General features: G+C 43.3%; 1 long non-coding RNA gene across 1 annotated transcript in view; it reads right to left on the bottom strand.

Annotated features, from left to right (window-relative positions):
- The window catches only part of LOC120402021, a 61,639-nt gene extending 42,380 nt beyond the window's left edge, over positions 1–19,259 (bottom strand). The window contains exon 1 of the long non-coding RNA XR_005596914.1: positions 19,203–19,259. This is a non-coding gene — a long non-coding RNA (uncharacterized LOC120402021). The remainder of the gene's footprint in view (positions 1–19,202) is intronic.
- Positions 19,260–19,361: the final 102 nt, after the last annotated feature.

Genomic DNA, 19,361 nt, shown 5'->3' on the forward strand with positions numbered 1-19,361 from the left:
TCAGTTTAAAGGTTACAAGCAAAACAAAAGCACCTGGGGTTAGCAGAGGAGTCCACAAGCCATAAAGAAATAAAAGAGATAAACCTAACCGCATCTTCCTAGACATTTTCTGATCTACTTACATATCTGGGATTTCAAATGAGGAGTTTCTAGGTATGATTTGATGATTAAGGGGAAACTTTTTCCCAATTTTAAAAAGTTCTAGCCTTCCCATTAGCTCTTTTACCCACTCTCTCCCTTTTACCTATGGACTTTTTAACTCTTTACAGGTAAAGTAAGTAGAAAACAGCTATTAACAGGGATTTTATAGCTAACGGGCTGGCTGGGGAGATTCCCCCCACCCTTCATTTATCACAACGTCCTTGACAGGCATTTGTCTAGCCGATTAAACCTCTGATGGCGGGGAGTCCACAACATTTGGAAGCCCATTCCAGACCTTAACAACCCTTATAGCTACAAAGCTTTTCCCATGGACAGCACATACACCCCCTGTCCAGGGAGGCCAGTTGCCTGCTCCACCCCTTCCTCCCAAGGCCCCGCCCCGCCCCACACCTTTATTACCCACCACCCACTGTTTTCCTAATATCTAACCTGAATCTCCCTTGCTGTAGATTAAGCCCATTATTTGATTGCAGTGGGATCAGGCCCAGCACCACTTGCAGTTTAAGATTAAGAAAATGACTGATACTACAAGTGTTTTTGTTCCTAAGTGTAAAAAAAGGAGTGAAGGGAATAAGGACAACACAGGAGGACAGAAAGGGAAAAGAAGAAAGAAAATGAATAGAGAGATACAAAACAGAAGAGGAAAGGGCTAGGAAAGCAAGTGTTGATGGGAAACGCTATTTATATCAAGGCACAACAGCTATGTGAATGTCTGGCTGCATTGTGCTAAAACAGGGGTCTGCAACCTATGGCACACGTGCCAAAGACAGCCCGCAAGCCAATTTTTAATGGCATGCTGCTTCCTGCCGGAGTCCCAACAGGCAGCAGCATGCCATTAAAATCCTGCCCAGCCCGGCCCTGCACGCTCTTCTCTGCCCTCCGCTTCCCCCACCCTCTCCCCCCGCGGAAGCAGAGGGCAAGGGGCAGAAGCTTGGTCCTGCTGGCTTCCCTGCCTCTTCCCATAGTGTGCTGGGTTCCTGCCCCTCCTCTGCCTCTCCGGCCCTCCCTCCCTGCCGGCGGATCAGCTGATGGCCCTTGCGAGAGAGGGGGTCAGGAAGGAGCAGAGTCAGTGTGCTCGCTGCTCCTGGCGGAGGCAGAGAAGAAGCAGGAGCAGGGCCTTGGGGAATGGGGGGGTGGAATAGGAGCATAACCCCTTCAGCCCCCTTCCCTGACCCAAATCCCCTCACACACACCCAGCCCTCTGCCCTGAGCCTTGTGCCCTCCACAGTCCTCAGGCCCCTGCCCTGAGCCCTGTACCCACCTCATACACACCCAGCCCTCTGCTTGACTCCTTCACACACACACATACACACACACACACACGATCCCAGCCCTGACTCTGGCACCTTCACACATACTCAGCTCGCCCACCCCCTGCCTGGACACCTGCACCCCCCTCACATGCCCCAAGACCTCTGCCCTGAATCTTGCACCCCCCCACATACCCAGCCCCCCCACGCCCCATGCACCCCCTACATCCTGACTCTTGCACCCCCACATCCCCACCCCGACCCTGAGCACCAAACGGGAGCTCCTGCATACACACACACACACACATTCCCACCTGCACCCCTCGCACCAAAAGGGAACTACCCAGGTAAGTGCTCTACACCCAAACCTTCTGCCCCAACCCTGAGCCGCCTCCCTCATTCTGGCCAGACCCTTCACCCTGTGCTCAGTGCACTGCCACCCTCAGCTCAGTGCAGAGAGAGGAAGAGAATGGGCCAGAACCAGGGAGAAGGTAGGTACCCACTGTATGTGGGCAGGGCCAGGACCCCAGACTGGCAGCAGGCTGAGTGGGTCCGGCAGCCGGGATCCCGGCTGACAGGAGCCGGCGGATGGAACTCCTGAGCGGCAGTGGGATGAGCCGCTCAGCCCACCGTCGGTCTGGGGTCCTGGCTGCTGGCCCTGCACAGCCCACTGCTGGTCTGGGGTTCTGGCTGCCGGACCCTTCCCAGCTGTGGTCCCAGCCGCAGGCCCCGCTCATCCTGCTGCCAACCTAGGTGAACAGAACCCCAGACCAGCAGTGGGCTGAGCGGGCCAGAGGCGTAAGATCAACATTTTAATTTAATTTTAAATGAAGCTTCTTAAACATTTTGAAAACCTTGTTTATTTTATAATACAATAGTTTAGTTATATAATATATAGACTTATCGAGAGAGACCGTCTAAAAAACATTAAAATGTATTACCGGCACGCAAAACCTTAAATTAGAGTGAATAAATGAAGTCTAGACACACCACTTCTGAAAGGTTGCCGACCCCTGTGCTAAAAGATTCATCTACCAATTTAAAGTGCAATAAGGATATGCCATGTGAAAAGGTAATGGACCAGGCTAGCTTCTCTTTTGGCAGCATTTATTATCTCTCATTGAAAAGAGGATTCTTTGCAGAGAAAACACCAAAAGGGGATGGGGGAGAGGGGGAGAGAGAGAGAAGCATTTCAGCATAAACAGATTCTCCATTAAGGTAGGCAAGAGAGCTACTGGCAAGAGCAATTTCCTTGTATTAAACCATTTGGAAACTGTTTATAAATGGAAAGGAAAGAAAAAATCTCTCTGGAATCACTCAAGTTTTCATTACCATGCTTTCAGTACAGTAAATCTAACCACATCAAAGGCCAGATTGTGAACGTCTTACCCCTACTGTGAGGGGTTCTTGTGTAAGTAACTGCTTACTACTGGAAGGGTCAAAGTTGGCCCTAAGCAGAATAATGTCCAATGCTGCAATGTGCTGCATGCAGGTGAAGCTCTGAACCCCATGGAGTCCCATTGACTTCAAGATACACCAGTTCAGGTTAAAAGAACAAGGGAAAGTGTCTCTGACTGGATTCTGGCTCTGATTTAAAATATTTTGCATCAAAACCAAAAAGTTTGAGAAAGAGTAGTTCACTCCATCACTGTGCACATTTACAGGGATTTAGAAATGTTCTATAGCAAGATTATGATAGTTGGAAAAAAACAGCCCACATTAGAACTAGATCTTTATCCTGAAGAATAGCTGAGGTACAGTTTATACCTGGCACCAAAATACTGCAGTGATGAGCAGCTTAGAAATTCTAAATGCACTGATTCACAAAAACATTAAAGCACATGCCTAAGTCCCAGCAAGGACTTCAATGGGAAAGAAAAATGAGACAAAATTAACTTGGTCCACTTCCTGGAGCTCAGAATTAAATGGAGATCCATTTGATACTGAAAGCATATAAGATAAGAATAATTTCTAATTAAAAATGAGCTCTAGGTGATTTGAACTTGCTACCTTTGCAACATAAGTGAGGTGCTTTATCCAAAAGACTCCCATAGACTTCAGTAGGCTTTGGATTAAGCCCTTAATGCAAAGCTGTGAGAGTGCTGGCATTTGTTTTATCACCATTCTCACTTGCTGATTTAAGAAGCTGGGGGGTGGACAAGTCACTTTACAATAGAGATGTGAACCAGTAGTCTGACCTCTGCCTCCATATGTGTGGTTTGTCACTGGATCAGCTTAGGAAGAGGAAATTTGGAGAAGATGAAGTAACAATAGGATAATAAACTTCTCTATCTTCTTTCTTGCTGTGATGGGATCCCTGAGGTACAGTCTGGAACTGGGGTACTGCTGTGCCCCCTAAACGCTCCAGTCTGGGCTGTCTCTAACAATGCTTTGCTAGTGACAAGCAGCAAACCCCTCCAGGTGCTGTTATCACTCAGTACAACATCATGTTGAGCCCCACACCCAGCTATATTGCATGAATGCTCCCTGAGCCATTCACGAATCACACAGAGAAAGGCACCAGCCAATCCCACCCACGCCTCCAGTCTTGCACCCCGGAACTGTACTGGTCAGAAGCCTGACCAGTGTAAGTTTATTACCCAGTCCACCCCTCCCTCGACATGAAGAAGACACACATTAGCCTTTGTAAACAAAGCTGAGATTTCCCAAGCACTTTAACCAACAAACATTATTTTAGGTGAATAAATCTGTTTTATATTTTAACTATAAAAAGATAGATTTTAAGTGATTATAAATAGTAGGCAAAAAAGGTCAGAAATAGTTACCAAAGAAAATAAAATGTAAGCACATGGTGTAAATCTTAAACCTTATTAGACTAGGCAGTATTCAGATCAAGCAGTTTTCCCACCCCATTAGATGTTATAGTTCTTAATACACCGGCTTCCCCTTTAAGCCTGGGACCAATCTCCTCAATTCAAGTCTTTGTCTTCTCAGCATTCTTGTTGCTTCCAGAGTAGGTGGGGGAGGAGAAAGGCCAAAACATGATATCACTGTCCCCTATTTTATATCCTCAGTCCATGTGCCTGGAAAACACTAGCCCAGACATGTCCTGGTGGGCTTTGCTGAGTTACAGAGTTGAGCAATCCCTGATTGTGTGGTGCTTGCAGCATCCTCTTATAGCATTGTAAATCCCTTAATTACAACTCTTCCACTGATTAATGGTTGCTTAACACTTTCCTGAGTGTGGATCACCACCCAGGCTGTCACTGGGAAACTAGCAGCAGAGACTCTCAAACTTACAACATATTTCAATAACAACCATAGAGTGAAGTCTCATAACTTCATACAAATGAATGATATACACATTTGGACAGAACAGTGGATTTCAGCAGATCATGACTTTTCATATGATATCTTACATGACATGCTTTATATGAAATATATCATAATTATATGGCAAGGGTGGATATGGTGGGGTGGGTTTCCAGGGACGGCTTCGAAGTACAGAGTGCCACACCTGCTTGTCACCAAATACCCTCTCTGCTCCCCTACAATTCACGAGAAAAACATTTTTGTGAGGGATGATAGTCATTTACATCCATATTGTCACAATCATGAAACTGACCACAGGAGACTCTTCGAGTCTTTTTATTAGTTTTAAAGTTAGAAAAAAAATTATAGGGAAATTTCATTGAAAACATAAATTTCAGGCACATGTAATCATCCAAAATGAAAGGTTGGAAAAAATCTTCATGTGAAGCTTGATCTTTTTCCACTGCTCTAAATAACACATGTGAGACATCACAGGTGTTAAATTAGCAAGAGGAGGGCTCTCTGGATTGTCACTAAGAAACAAACTATATTAGAAGTAGAAACGTAGTGAAAATTACAAAGAAAATCTAATTTTAAATTCTCATTAAAAAGTCTCTTGAGGATATTGCCCTAGTTCATAAGACCTACTCTGCCAGCATGTAAATTCAGTTGTAAGATTTAGTTCTGTACATTTTACTGCTTTAAACAAAAATAGCCATTTAAATATTGTCATTAATATGAAAACACCTGAGTGATCAACGCTGAAGGGAAATCAAGGCTATGAAGAATGTCTATGTCTACTGGGCAGTCAGCAAGGAGTTGTGGTTAGGCATCCTGGTGTGGTAATCACATATGGACATTTCTGGCCCTCTGCCTGCACAAGGATTAACCACATGTTGACATCTGGAATTATGAAGACTATTTATGAAGGGCTATTATTGTGGCTAAGCAACAGTCTGTTATGAGAAACTGAGGAGGAACTCTGCACACTGTCAGCTCCTGGAATCTTTCTTCCTGTGAAAGACAGAATGTCTCTGAGACCATGTCTAGGCTACCACTTATGTTGGCAAAACCTATGTTGCTCAGGGGTGTGAATATTCCGCTTCCCCCTCTCCCCTCGAGCTTCTTCTGCACATTGGATGTGGGTTAATTATGTTGACAGGAGAGCTCTCTCCCATTGGCTTAGAGTGGCTACATGAGAGATTTTACATGTATTGGTACAGCTGTGCCATTATAGGCTCTCTAGTGTAGGCATAGCCTCAGCACTGATGGACAGCACATGCAGTGTCTTCTGCTAAAGCCACTGGAAGAGTCCAATGTATATTATCTACCAAAGATACCTGTGTGGCCCCCCATTACTATAGTATAGGGGGGCCTCACAATCATTAATGTATTTAGCTTCGCAACTGCCCTGGCAGTAGGTAGATATGATTATCCACATTTTACAGGTGGGAAACTGACACTAAGTGACTTGTCCATGGTCACACAGGAAGGGAGGGTAGAGAATTGAATCTGGCTCTCTGGCTAGCATTATAACCACTGACCCACCCTTCCACTTCCCTACCCCTCACTGTGGTTTGCTAGCCAGAGAGGAGAAGAGTCATATTCCCACCCATATATACCCTCTGGTGACACTATGTCTGAAAGCCTTATACTCGTGTAGGTCAGGGACTGGGATTGTGGCTTCCTTTTCCAGAGAAAGAAAAGGCCATTTTATTGCTCTTTTCTCAGCAGGAGAGGATTATTTAGTGTACTAAAATTCAGCTTGTCAAAACTGCTTATAAATACTGAGGAGGGATTTTTTTCCCCACTAGTAATCATGATGTCAATAAGACTCTGGATCAAAAAGCCTTCATTCACTCCCCTTGTCAGGTAGTGTCAGTTTTATTTGTCATTCAGGCTCATGTCAGCAATCCTCTCCCTCTTTTCCTGTCACTGGTCATGTCTGACATTTCACAATCCCCGATTCTCATGTCCTGTTTTTGTCTGCATTGCCCTTAGCTTTAAATCAACCTTGTGGTTTGGAGGAAAGGATTATAAAGTGTGGATGGGGTGGGAGGGAATGTTCTCCTCTTCTCACATCTCTTCAGTTTCTCTTCTACCACAACACTTTACATCTATCTGATGCACCAACCTTCTGATTCCAAACCATACCCATTTTAGTTGAGTTCTTTCATGATGACATTCTTCTGCTTTCTTGTTTTGTTTTGTTTTTGTTTTTTCAGTGCAGGTTTTATCTGCTTTAATAACAGTATTATTCAGTGAAATTCACTGCTCCCTATCCAAAGCCAGAGTAATCAGAGTATACCCATCCCACTAATAAGATGGAATACACCCACTGTGTGAGGGAGCAGAATAGGGTCTCGTAGGCATCACCAATGTGGGGATTTTGGGCCACTGAATCAATGTAATCTTAGGTCTTCTGCACCCCTCCTGCAGCCTGTCCCCAAATTCTCCCTTTGCTAGTCTATTCACAACCTGTGTGGAGCCTACCTCTGTCTCTGCCTGCAGTCATCTCTGCACACCCCTCCACAGGTCTTAAGTGGTGTGCAGGGCCTGATGCCTTTGCAATGATCATCATCTAACATTCCATTGACTTGGGTGAAATTTTGTAATTGAAACTCCTTTTAGGAATAGTGCAACAAGCATGTATTTAAGTTCTTTTAACTCTGTATAATCTGCTTCTGACTCATGTTACTCTCAGATGGCATTGTGGCTGGCTGGGTGAATGTGTGGGGCTCCCGGAAGTGTAGATCACTGCATACGCATTACAGCGCTACACCTACTCTAGTACAGTGTAACACTTACATTTGGGTGCTAATAGACTTACCATGCCATCAGGTTGCCCCAGGCTCCATCAGCCACCCTTGCCCTCAAGCTCAGCATCAGGCAGGCTTATCTAAGGTACTTGTATGGCCCCCGTCACCATAGTAAATGAGCGCCCAACAGTGGCAGCCTGACCAACTGAGTGTTGCTGCCACTGGCTTTTGTGCCAGGCCTGTGCTTGGTGACACACAATCTGCAAACAGAAATATTAGCCTATTATGGTTCAGTGGCTAAGTAATCTCTGCTTTCTGTGATTTGCTTTTGCAAACATGATATGGGGTTTCAGATTTCTTCCATAAATATTACATGGGCCTCAGAAATTATTCATAGCCAGTATATTTGAATTCAGAGAATAAATGTGCTTAATACTTTGGAAGTAATTTTACTTATAGCAAGTACAGATTTTTTTTAAAAAAATGCAATTTATATGTTTATCATCGCTTGAAAAAAACAAGAGAAAAAAGGATGGAAGGGAAATGACAGACAAGTTCCAAGCACGATATAAAAATGCCTGGAGTTAGAACAATATCTGTGTACAGAGAACTGGAATCGTTCCAAGAGAAGGATTCGGCTTGCTATCTTCATTGTAAATATTTTTAAATCACAATCTGTCTCGTGGCCCACCAGTGGATTACCCGGATTACCCTGACGGGCTGCATGCGGCCTGCGGGCTGTAAGTTGCCCACCACTGATCTAGATTGACCTCCAGTATAACTCCCAGTGTGACTCTGTGGCCAAATGAGCTAATGTGATCCTGGGATGCATAAAAAGGGGAATATTTAATAGGAGTAGAGTGGTTATTTGATCTCTATATTTACCTCTATATTTCGCACTGGTGTAATCACTGCTGAAATACTGTGTGCCCATAATTCATGAATGTTGACAAAAGGGAGAGGGTTCAGCAAAGTGCCACAAGAATGATTAAAGGATTAGAAAACCAGCCTCAAAGACCTCAATCAATTTAGTTTAACAAAGAGAAGGTTAAGGGGTGACTTGATTACAGTCTGAGTACCTACTTGGGGAATAAATATTTAATAATGGGCTTTTCAATCCAGCATGGGAAGGTATAACACAATCCAATGGCTGGAATTTAGACAAATTCAGACTAGAAATGAGGCATACATTTTAATGTGAGAATAACCAATTGTTTACCAAGTGTTGTGATGGATTCTCCATCTCCATCACTCCATCTTTAAAGCAATATTTTCCTAAAGGATATACTCTGGGAATTATTTTTGGGAATTTCTATGGCCTGTGTTATACTGGAGGTCAATCTAGATCAGTGGTCGGCAATTTGCAGCCCGCAGGCCACATGCAGCCCATCAGGGTAATCTGGGTAATCCGCTGGTGGGCCACGAGACAGGTTGTTTACATTAGCATGTCCCTGTGGCCTGCACTGCTTCCCGCAGCTCCCATTGAACGGGAATGGCAAACTGCCGCCACTGGGAGCTGTGGGTGGCCGTGCCTGCAGACGGTCAATGTAAACAAACGGTCTTGTGGCCCACCAGCGGATTACCCTGATGGGCTGCATGGTTGCCCACCACTGATCGAGATACTCACAATGGTCCCTCCTGGCCTTGGAATCTATGAATATTTTGTATTTAATAGGTCTTTTCAAACACTATTTAACCAGACCTTGCGACATCTGCAGGCAAATACTATACTGGTATTATTCATATTTTAAAGATGGGGAAACTGAGGTTCGGAGTTAGGCGGCCACACGGTTTGAATGTTAGGAGCAAGATTAGAGTTTACGTCACCTGAATGTAAGGCCCTGGCTAAGTACACTAGACTGCAGAACATCCCATGCAGGTCATTCAGCCCTGCAGAGTCTGACTTTATGGGCCCATTGGAATGCCTTGGTATCCCAGTTTACACACCCAAACACAGAGGATCCCTAAATTAGTGAATACTTTTGGAAATGTTGGCATAATCCCGTATGTCAGTTACACCACTGCGTGGCCACTGCAAAGGCAGGACGGGGGCTAGCAGGCTGGATGTGAGCAAGCCCTGAGCAGCTCACAGCCTCCCTTAGCCCACTCTTGCACTGGGTAGGCTGCTTCTACATCTGAAGTGGTGTGAAAGTGGCTTGCTCAATGGGATAAGCAAGGAATAGGCCTGTATATCCCCAGGCAGGAATGCACCCTTTCTGGTCTATTCAGTTTAAAATATTGTTCTTGCACTCTTAGATGTCCGCCACAATTATTTTCACCATTCCCATTGTATTCTTACAAAGAAATGTTTCCTTCCAGCAAGACTCTGCTATGTTTTAAAAGTACACCCACCTAATCCTTATGTTCTTTTCTGCTGCGCTGCTGTTAGGACAGGGAGCTTTTCAGTTTCATTATAGTTTTAAATTAAATGATAGGCTACATAGGAAATCCATTAGCCTGCTGCATTTTAGTCAAAGTTAATTACAGTTTTCAGGCTGTGGGGGCTTCTGCACCAGGTCAAAATCCTCTACTTTTCAACTGAAAGCTATGACATTAAACTCTATCTGCTGCGCTACATATATCCACTCCATTCAGTCACAGCTCTGCAGCTCCAAACTCCTCTGCAACATTTTTTTTATATTAGGTGAGTATCTTCTGTTTCAGCTTATGCCCAGAACAGAACCTGCACCTTAAAACTAATAAAACAATATTCAAGGAATGTGCAAGTCATTTATTCAGCCGCTCTGTGAATAAACTGGGACATGAAGAGTAAAGCAGAATGGCCATTGTTTAGATTCTGGCAAAAGCACCTATGCTATCTGAAAGCAGCAGACAAGACAGTGGAGCTGGTTCAGACATTATCTTTCTTCAAAATTGAGAGGAGGGTTGTGGGTTTTTTTGTTGTTGTTTTTTTTAAAATGCCCCAGACTGAACATTTTTTGTTTTTTAATGAAAATCTAAAAACTGTCAATGAACATGGATTTTTTTTAAAATATTTAGTTGAAAACACATTTTCTCTTTTTAAGAGACTAAAACCAAGCAAATCCAACTTAAAAATTGACAGGGTGTTAACATTTTTGACCAGTTCTACAAGGCAGACAGATATTAAACAATCTTATCTCGGCAGCTCTGCCTTTTATGTTGTGTTTGGAAGGAATTTTCTATTCATAAATAACTAAAGTCCCCAATGCTTCCATCTGTGAACCCACTGAAGGGGAACTTTTATCGAACCAGCATGGTCCCTTCCCACCCCATCCACACTTTATAATCCTTTCCTCTGGCATTTGTGTTCCACAGAGCTGTGATGGTCAGTTTTACATGAGAGAGATTATCTCAGTCAAATATATTTGGGAAAAGAGACCTGGTGCTGCTTTCCCCTCCATGCTGTGCTACCCCTCATGGGACAGCCACAGTCTTGGGAGCTATGGGAAATGTGGCTTCTGTGGAGCCAGTGCTCTCCAGGGACCAGCAGAAGCCACTTGGGCAATGTAACAGACATCATATTCCTTGCTTCCTGTAGCTCCTATGAGACATGTACAGATCTCGGGGGTAACGCAGATGAGGGTGTAGAACCCTTGGCTTCTCTTGTAAGAGGCAGACCCTGTCCGTCAGTGGAAGAATTGTGATATATTAAAAAAATAATCTTTCACTGAGAATAGATTAGAGTGTTCTGGCTGATAAAAGCAGCCAGTAGGAAGATTTCCAGAACAAGTGCTTAAGAAGTTCAAATGCCATCCAGGATATTTAAGCCTTCAGCAATTCAGCAGGATCAGCAGATTAAGCCAGCTGAGATATGGGCAGTAAGTGCTAGAACACAGCTGGGAAACAGAATCATTGTAGTTAACCCCTTGTCACAAACATGTTTTTTCTTTTCTTTCTGGTGGTTATTCTTTAACAAAACTTAAGAGAGTCCTTTAATTTATGATATATTTAAATTGCACTATTAAGGGTTTTTTGGATGTGATGTCTGGCATATTGCTTAAATGCAAGTCTTTTTGAAATATTGAAGAGTTCAGTTTTATACCCAAGTTTCCCATTAAGTTCTTTTTTAGAAAATGTTTTGTGGTTACAACAGCTTGAAAGATTGGGACAAGAGGGTTTCAGTGAAATATGAAATCAAATTCTGTATCACTTGCCTAGAGTAGGAAGCCACTGTGCAAGTGTTCTATATTCAAAGCACAGTTGAGTTGGCAAGATTTTTTTGTTTGTTTTTTTCCCCCGATAAAGAGCTTTTAAAGGCACATAACTACTATTTTTATCCTTAAATTTACAAAATTTATCAAAAAAAAAAGTAAACCAAGTATGAATCTATTAAGAGATTTAAACTAAAAATCCAGTGCCTCTGCCCAAGCAGTGACATGTACTATTCAGTCCTGCCATACTTACCTGCCAATTTTATGTGAATTAAAGATTCAGTCCCCTATACAACAAATAACTTAAGCACATGTATAAAGTTAAGTATTTGAGTAGTTCTGTTGAAGTCTATGGAACTACTCATATGTTTAAAGGTTAAGCCTGTACTTAAGTGCTTCAAGAGATCAGTATCTATATGGGCATGTCTACACTTATCTCCAGAGCGATCGATCCAGCGGGGGTCAATTTATCGCATCTAGTGAAGATGCAATAAATCGACCGCCGAGCGGTCTCCCATCAACTCCGGTACTCCAGCGGAGCGAGAAGCATAGGTGGAGTTGACGGGGGAGCGTCAGCTGTTGACCTATCACAGTGAAGACACCGCGGTAAGTAGATCTATGTACGTTGACTTCAGCTATGTTATTCATGTAGCTGAAGTTTTGTAACTTAGATCGATTCTCCCCCCCCACCCCCCAAGTGTAGACCAGACCTATTTTTTGACATTATTGTCCTTAGTGATTAGTGTATGTATAGAAGAAGAATGAAAATCATAAGTGTGTGTGTGCAGGCATAGATATGGCATTAAATAAGTGACTTCTTTTTATGACTCAGTTTTAATTAGAATGACAGTTAACTGAAAGCAATTTAACATGTTTCATGAAAGGTTAATGGGATTCATGTTTTAAGGGAGGTAAAGGCAATACAACTTTGCCAGAAATCTGAATCTAACCTTTATTCTTTTTAATTATTCTTCTAGAACAATTTCCTGTGAGTCTATTAAGCAGTAAAGTGGCACTCTAATTAAACAACAATGAAGTTTGTAGTAAGATAAGCGGAGTTCTGTTGCCATTCAATTTAAAAATTAATTTGTTACATAGTGTGTAATTTTACATATGAGCATTAAATGAACCAACAGGTTATTATTTTTGCTAGGTAATGTGCAACATGAATGTTACTTTGCAATTCATGTGCATGCAGGGCTTTCTTTTTTTGAAGGTCCTTTGTGCCTTTATGCTCTGTCCTAATATGGAGGTACCTCCCTCTAGTGGATAAGAAGATATTTCAGTTGCTGTGTCCCTTCACTCCTGTTCAAATCTGATGAGCACTCAGGGATGAATTTTCCTCTGAAAACCCATAAGAAGATAATGCAATAAAAAAAGTTTCATTTACTTTGGCATTGTCGTGGCCTGGGGTGATACTAGCTTGCAGTTATTCTGCCTAGGGCTAAATTTGAAATATAGGACAGAATGAGTGAATTTCAGCCTTCCCTACTTGGCTGAGTGCATTTGAATATTGTCTTGTTCAAACTCTTTGATGCAGTGCATTTTATTTTGAATTGATCGATTTATTACCAGTGTTGCCAACTCTCAAGACTTTATGGTGAGTCTGCTGATATTTACTGTTTTTCTTAAAGTCCTAACTGCTGCTATACATGTAAATACAAGAAAATCTTGGCTTTTATTTAAAAAAACAGAATGTTTCTAGCCCTACTGTTTATGAGGGGGAAAGCTTAAAAATGGGAACCCTTATGGCTCAAAACCCAGAACCTCACATTTATTATTTTAAAAATATCTCCTGCTTTTTAACCCTATTCTGTGATTTTCCTGGGGGCCTGAATCATGATATTTGAAGATTTGAGTTGTATTATATTACAGGTTTTTGGTCAGATAGGAGACAACACTGTGTGACATGCTTTGGCAATGAACAACATAGATTTATGTTATAAACTCATGTCCTGCCCTGATGATAAGATACATACGAGCACACCCTTGCAGGAACATGGCCTAGATCAGACCCTGGTTACACTGACATTTATTTTAACAGGGCCGCTATGAGCCTTCACTGGTTGCAAATTGACACAAGACATTCATTACGAGGGGAGAAGACCTAAAGAAGAACTCAACAGCTCTCAATTGTCTGCACATCTGGACTTTCCAAGTTGTCCTGTCTTCTTTGTGTCTCCGTTTTAAATGGTAAGCGTTCTTGCACAAGGAGTATCTTATTATTGTGAGCACATTGTCAGTGCTAAATAATAATTTTTATTGTTTTAATTATTATGACATTGGTTTCTCTCAATGGCAAACAGGCACACTGCATGGACTGTGCTTGTGTATAGGGCAACTTTTACTAGGGTCTCTAAATATCAAGGGTTATAACTGGGGAAAACATCTTCCAGGTGCATCTTTGAAGTCAAAATGTTTTTCGATCTGCAAGGCCTGCATTGTTGCCCAACGTGCCCCTTTCAAATGATAGACTTGCAACCCAATGATGTTGTGTATGAGTTTGAACCCTATAACTTCAACAAGAAGTTCCTAGAACACATGAAAGCATTTATTTTCTCATCAAAAATCTTTTTTGTAGCTGTTTCATGATGCTTTGTCACTTGATGGTAGCAACAAGCCAGCTTTCTCAACAAAAGGTGACAAACAGTCAATCATTTGCCCTATTCCTTGATGAAAGCTATCAACCTCTATGGCGAATGGCAGGAGCCAAGGCCCTTCTGAGAACTGGGATCACACCAGAAATGAAAGAGTAGCATCATATACAATAGGCGGAAATAATTGTTTTCTGAAGAACAGCAGGCCTGCCGGATGCAAAGTCACAATTTATAAACCGTTGAGAAATGTCATGATTGCTGCATGCATATGAAACTTTAGCATGGTAATTTGAGCTCTGAGCAACAGAATCATGACAATGGGCTTTCTGTTCTTGTTAGATTGGTTGACTGGTGAGGACAGGATGAGAAACACGCTTTTTAACAGCAATGAAAGGGAAGGAGGGCTCTTAGATGTCAGATCAATAGCCCTGGCAAACCCTGAAAGGAAAACTAGAACAGTTATGTTTCCATTATTGTAGTCAAACCAAAGCAATGAAATCCATCATGGCACACAACTTCCTTTGCTTGGAATCTCAGCACATTAGTTATATGGTTCCAAGACACGTCTGAGTAGGGAAAAGATGAAAACAAAGAGTCAGCACATTGTTAATATTAACTGAGATCCATTAGTCTTAGCAGAACCTGTCCCTGTGACACCATGTTTATTTGCAATCAACTAAACCAGTGAAAATCCAGAGTCACTCCACAGAAATTGCTTTGGATTTACACCAGTGTGCCTGAGAGTAGAATCTGGCCCACAAAGAATATCTTGTTTGAGAGGCAACTGTCAGTGTGTATGGTGTAAGAGAGAAAGGAGAAATAATGAAATCCAATACTGAAAGTCCATGGGGATCTAAGGCCAGGCCAGCCATACATTTGTAGTAAAAATGCAATTACAGTTTGGAGTAGGATTTCACATTCAAAATGGAAAAAGTAAAAAATGGAAATGCAATATCATTGGTAGAATAAATATCAATGGAATTCATCTTATGTTGACAAGTTTCTGATTTCTCAGCAATGGTGTAAATTTTTTAAGACTAATTCTTTGCAGGCTTGAATCTTTTAAAAACTATTTTCTATTTTTATTTTTTTATGAGAGCAGTCTGGAAAATGCTGCATTGTTCTCAAGCGGCGGTATAATTAAACAAAACCCAGGCAAGTACATGCATTGCTGGCTAGATTCTTCTTTATTCAAGACAGCAGCAGTGCCTGAGACGTGAATCAATCTTTGTGACCAAAAACAGTTCAAAGCAATCAACATCAACAGCATTGTGAAACATTAACTTTGACTTAACTGGAACTAGAAATACACAGGCGCTGAAGAACTCTGACTTGCGAGTAACATGCATGCAAAACATGGGATTTGTCCATTTCTCTCAGCTCGCTAAATTGAAGTCTGAAAGGCATTTGAAATCAGAGTTCAAAAAATACTTTGTTTTATAGCAGAATATATTTTTTCTTCAATGTGCTTTGAGATGGGTTCTTTAAAAAAAAAAGAGAGAGAGATAATGGTGGAAGCCTTTCAGTACATGATTTAAATAAGAATAAATGCAAAAGCCTTGAGCTGTTGCTCAGTTTTTGTCCTGAATTTCATTCCGAGAGAATTAGATCTGAGCATATTTGGTGGTGTTACTGTATGGCTCAACCAAAAGATTATCATAAACATGCCAGAGATTCAATAAATAATTAATTAAAATCACTTGTAGGAAATTTGAATAAATTAAGGGCACATTATTTAAAGGATACTCTTTAGGGATTTCCCCCCAGTTCTCTCTTTGTCTGTTTAGTGCTCTTAGGCATTATAAAACCTTTCTTACAAGATGTTATTTTTCTATGTAATGTGCAAATTGTTTATTCCTGCCTTGAGTTTTTTCTAAATTTTGCATATTTTTTTTATTTAGAGTTGCTTTTTTACCCTTGATTTACAAGAGAGAGAGAGAGAGATGTGTGTACTATATATTAAAACAAGTTAGAACAAGCTGTGGCAAAGCTCTGACCTTGTCCCCATGGGTCCTACACTTCTAGGCAGTATATGCTAGCTTCAGCAGCTCACTGAGACACTCTACGTAGCCCTTCTCTCTCTAGGGCCAGGTTTACAGTCTGCTGAGCCCTTTTCATCATAAGCCAGCAAGGAGGTTGGTGAGAGAACTCCCACAGTCTCTGTTGTCCCTAGGAACTTGTTTCAGAACAGTTTAGCCTCTTGTCCTGACAGGGGCCTGACTTCCCCTCCAAGGAGGTGTTCCTGTAGTGGTGGGTTGGGGGGAAAATCTGGGCCTGCCCTCTACTCTGGGTTCCAGCTGTTGGCAGGCAGCCAACCTTTCACTGCCAGAGTTGCTACATTTCCCTGGGCCACTTCCCCACAGCTCTCCTGCTTCTCCCTTCTTCACCCTTACCAATGACTTGAGGGTGTCTTCATTAACCAGCCCTTCAACCACACTTCCTCTCCTCTGGCTCCCCAACTCTCCTCTGCCTGACTGGACTGAGTCCTTTTATAGTATCAAAGGGGCCTTAATTAGAGTCAGGTGGTCACATTAGCTTAATGGCCTCACCTGACTCGTTGCAGGTTAATTGGAGTCAGGTGTTCTCATTAGCCTGGAGCAGCCCCTGCTCTGGTCAGTCAGGGAACAGAAAACTGTTAATCCAGTGGCCAGTATATCTGCCTTCTGCTATACCCAACTAGCCTGGGTCTATCACAAAGCCTATATATTTAGCTGGAACAAAATCTATTTAATGTAGATTCACTATTTAAAAACTATGGGGGGAGATTTACAAAAGTACTTACAGGAGTTAGGTGCACAGTCCTATTATCTTTCAATAGGATTCATGCTCCTAAATTCCTTAGGTCCTTTTGAAAATCTCCCTCTCTAGTAAGTGTGAAACCAAATTTTTATTGATTTAATACATAATCAGTAAGCTTTGAAAAGAACAAAACTTATTTTATTTAATATTATTTAGATCTTTACAATATCAAAGAGATTTTGGAAGTTTGATGTTTTTTGTTAATTTCATTCCAAATTCAGCCTCTGAAATTCAGTTTGTGACCCATCTGATCTTGTTTTCTCTTTTCGGATTATACTGATCATTTAAACCATTCACACAGAAATAAAGCTACAGAGGATAAGCAGAAACAGGTTACATAAAAACTGTGACACAACTTTGTCCTGGGTGAAATATAAGCTGCTTTGAGCTGGTAAACCTCAGATTGCACAATCTCAAACTCTACATCCTGCCACGTATTTCCTCCCACAAATAGTCCTTTTAGGGTAGCACAACCTGGCCCTGATCCAGTAAGACGACATCCACTGGCTTCAATGGACTGTGGATCAGGTCCATGCTGTAGTCACCTCTCAGGAAAGATAAATATAGTTACAATCTAGGTTTTATTAACATTGGGTGAAATGCAGGGTCTGTGGGAGGCCCCTGAATGTAATAGAGCGGGCTTAGTTCCACCGTGCAGGGTGTGAGCTGCTGTGCTATGGAGCTGCTGTGCAGGACGACTTTCCACCTCAACCTGTTGCAGAGATGTGCTCCACCAGATCCACATGAATATGATCCAGACCCTGATTCAGCTGAAGCCCTGGTGGTGGTACAGGTGCATTCAGATATAACAGTTATGACCACAGTGTAAGAACCCCAATAGGAACTCATTTTGCCCCAGCTTGGTGTGGATTCATTCTCCTTAAGTGCCTGCATAGCCAGGGCCGGCTCTAGGTTTTTTGCCGCCCCAAGCAAAAAAAAATTTGGCCGCCCCCCGTCCCAGCCCTGGGCTCTCCCCCGCACCTCCCTGCTGCCCCAGCCCTGGGCTTCCACCCCACCCCACCCCAGCGCTGGGCTCCCCCGTTCCCCCCCCTCAGTGCCCTCCCCACACACCCCCTGCCGCCCCAGGCCTGGGCTCCCCCTTCCCCACCAGTGCCACACACACACACCTCCTGCCGTCCCAGCCCGGGGCTCTCCCCACCCCCCACCTGCACTCTCCTTCCGCCGCAGCCCTGGGTCACTGGTAACTTGCTCCCAGGGCGAGTCATTCAGCAGGAATTTTGGATGTGCACAGAACACAGACAGGATTGGTTCCCATATGGTTACAGAGCTGCAGTAAAGTGGAACAATTTTCAGCTTGTGTGATTGGAGGATATCTGGATGCATATTATAAGACTGTCCTCCATAAATGAGGAAAAGTTGAGGTGCCTTTATTATTCTTTTGTTCCACTCTTTCTTTCTATGGGGAATTTGCCAATGCAATATCACTGTCTTCCTTTTAAACAAACAAACAAAAAAAAAGGCAATGGCTGTTGAAAATAGCAATTCCAGTCCTAATAACCACTGGGAAGCATTTCTTGCTCAATTTTATCCTATTTTTTCTACAGCAAGTTACAGTGAAGTAACAGCTGCCCAAATTGAGCTTGAGCACTCCTGAATTTTGAGGTGTTCAAATCTGGAAGGCAGGTGCTGGGGGCTGTGGGCTCCGCGGGGGAGCACGGCAGCATGTATGCAGCAGCGTGTCTGGCACTGCGTGGAGCTAGATACTCCGGTCTGAGTGGCACGGTAAGGAGGCTGGGGGGTTGGAGAAGGAGTAGGGGATTCCGGGGGGCAGTCAAGGGACAGGGAGCAGGGGGTTGGATGGGGCGGAGGTTCGGGGGCAGTCAGGGGCAGGGAGAATGGGGGTTAGATGGGTCAGCAGTTCAGGGGCAGTCAGGACACAGGCAGCGGTTGGATAGGCATGGGAGTCCCAGGGGTTTGTCAGGGGACAGGTAGGGGGTGGGGTCCTGGAGGAAGTTGGGGGGGGTCTCAGGAGGGGGCAGTTGGGGACAAGGAGAAGGGAGGCTTAGATAGGGGGTGGGGTTCTGGGGGGCAGTTAGGGGCAGGGGTCCCGGGAGGGGGCAATCAGGGGACAGGGAGCAGGGCGGGGGGTTGGATGGGTTGGGGTTTCTATGGGGGGCAATCGGAGGGAGTGGATGGTGGCAGGGTGGGGCTACCCTCCCTCCCCATGGAGTGTCCTATTTTTTGAATGTTAAAATATGGTCTCCCTACCATTCACAGCACTCACAGCACGCTGCCGCATGAGATCCCCTCCTTCCTTTCCAGTTGGTAGTGGCCAAGGGAATGCTGGGAAATGTAGTTCTTTCCCTGCTCCAGGGCTGGCTCTATAGTCAGGGTGCTAATCAAGGAACTACAGCTCTCAGAGCCCCC

Source organism: Mauremys reevesii, linkage group 3, assembly GCF_016161935.1.
Source record: "Mauremys reevesii isolate NIE-2019 linkage group 3, ASM1616193v1, whole genome shotgun sequence".
Lineage (NCBI taxonomy): Eukaryota > Metazoa > Chordata > Testudines > Geoemydidae > Mauremys > Mauremys reevesii.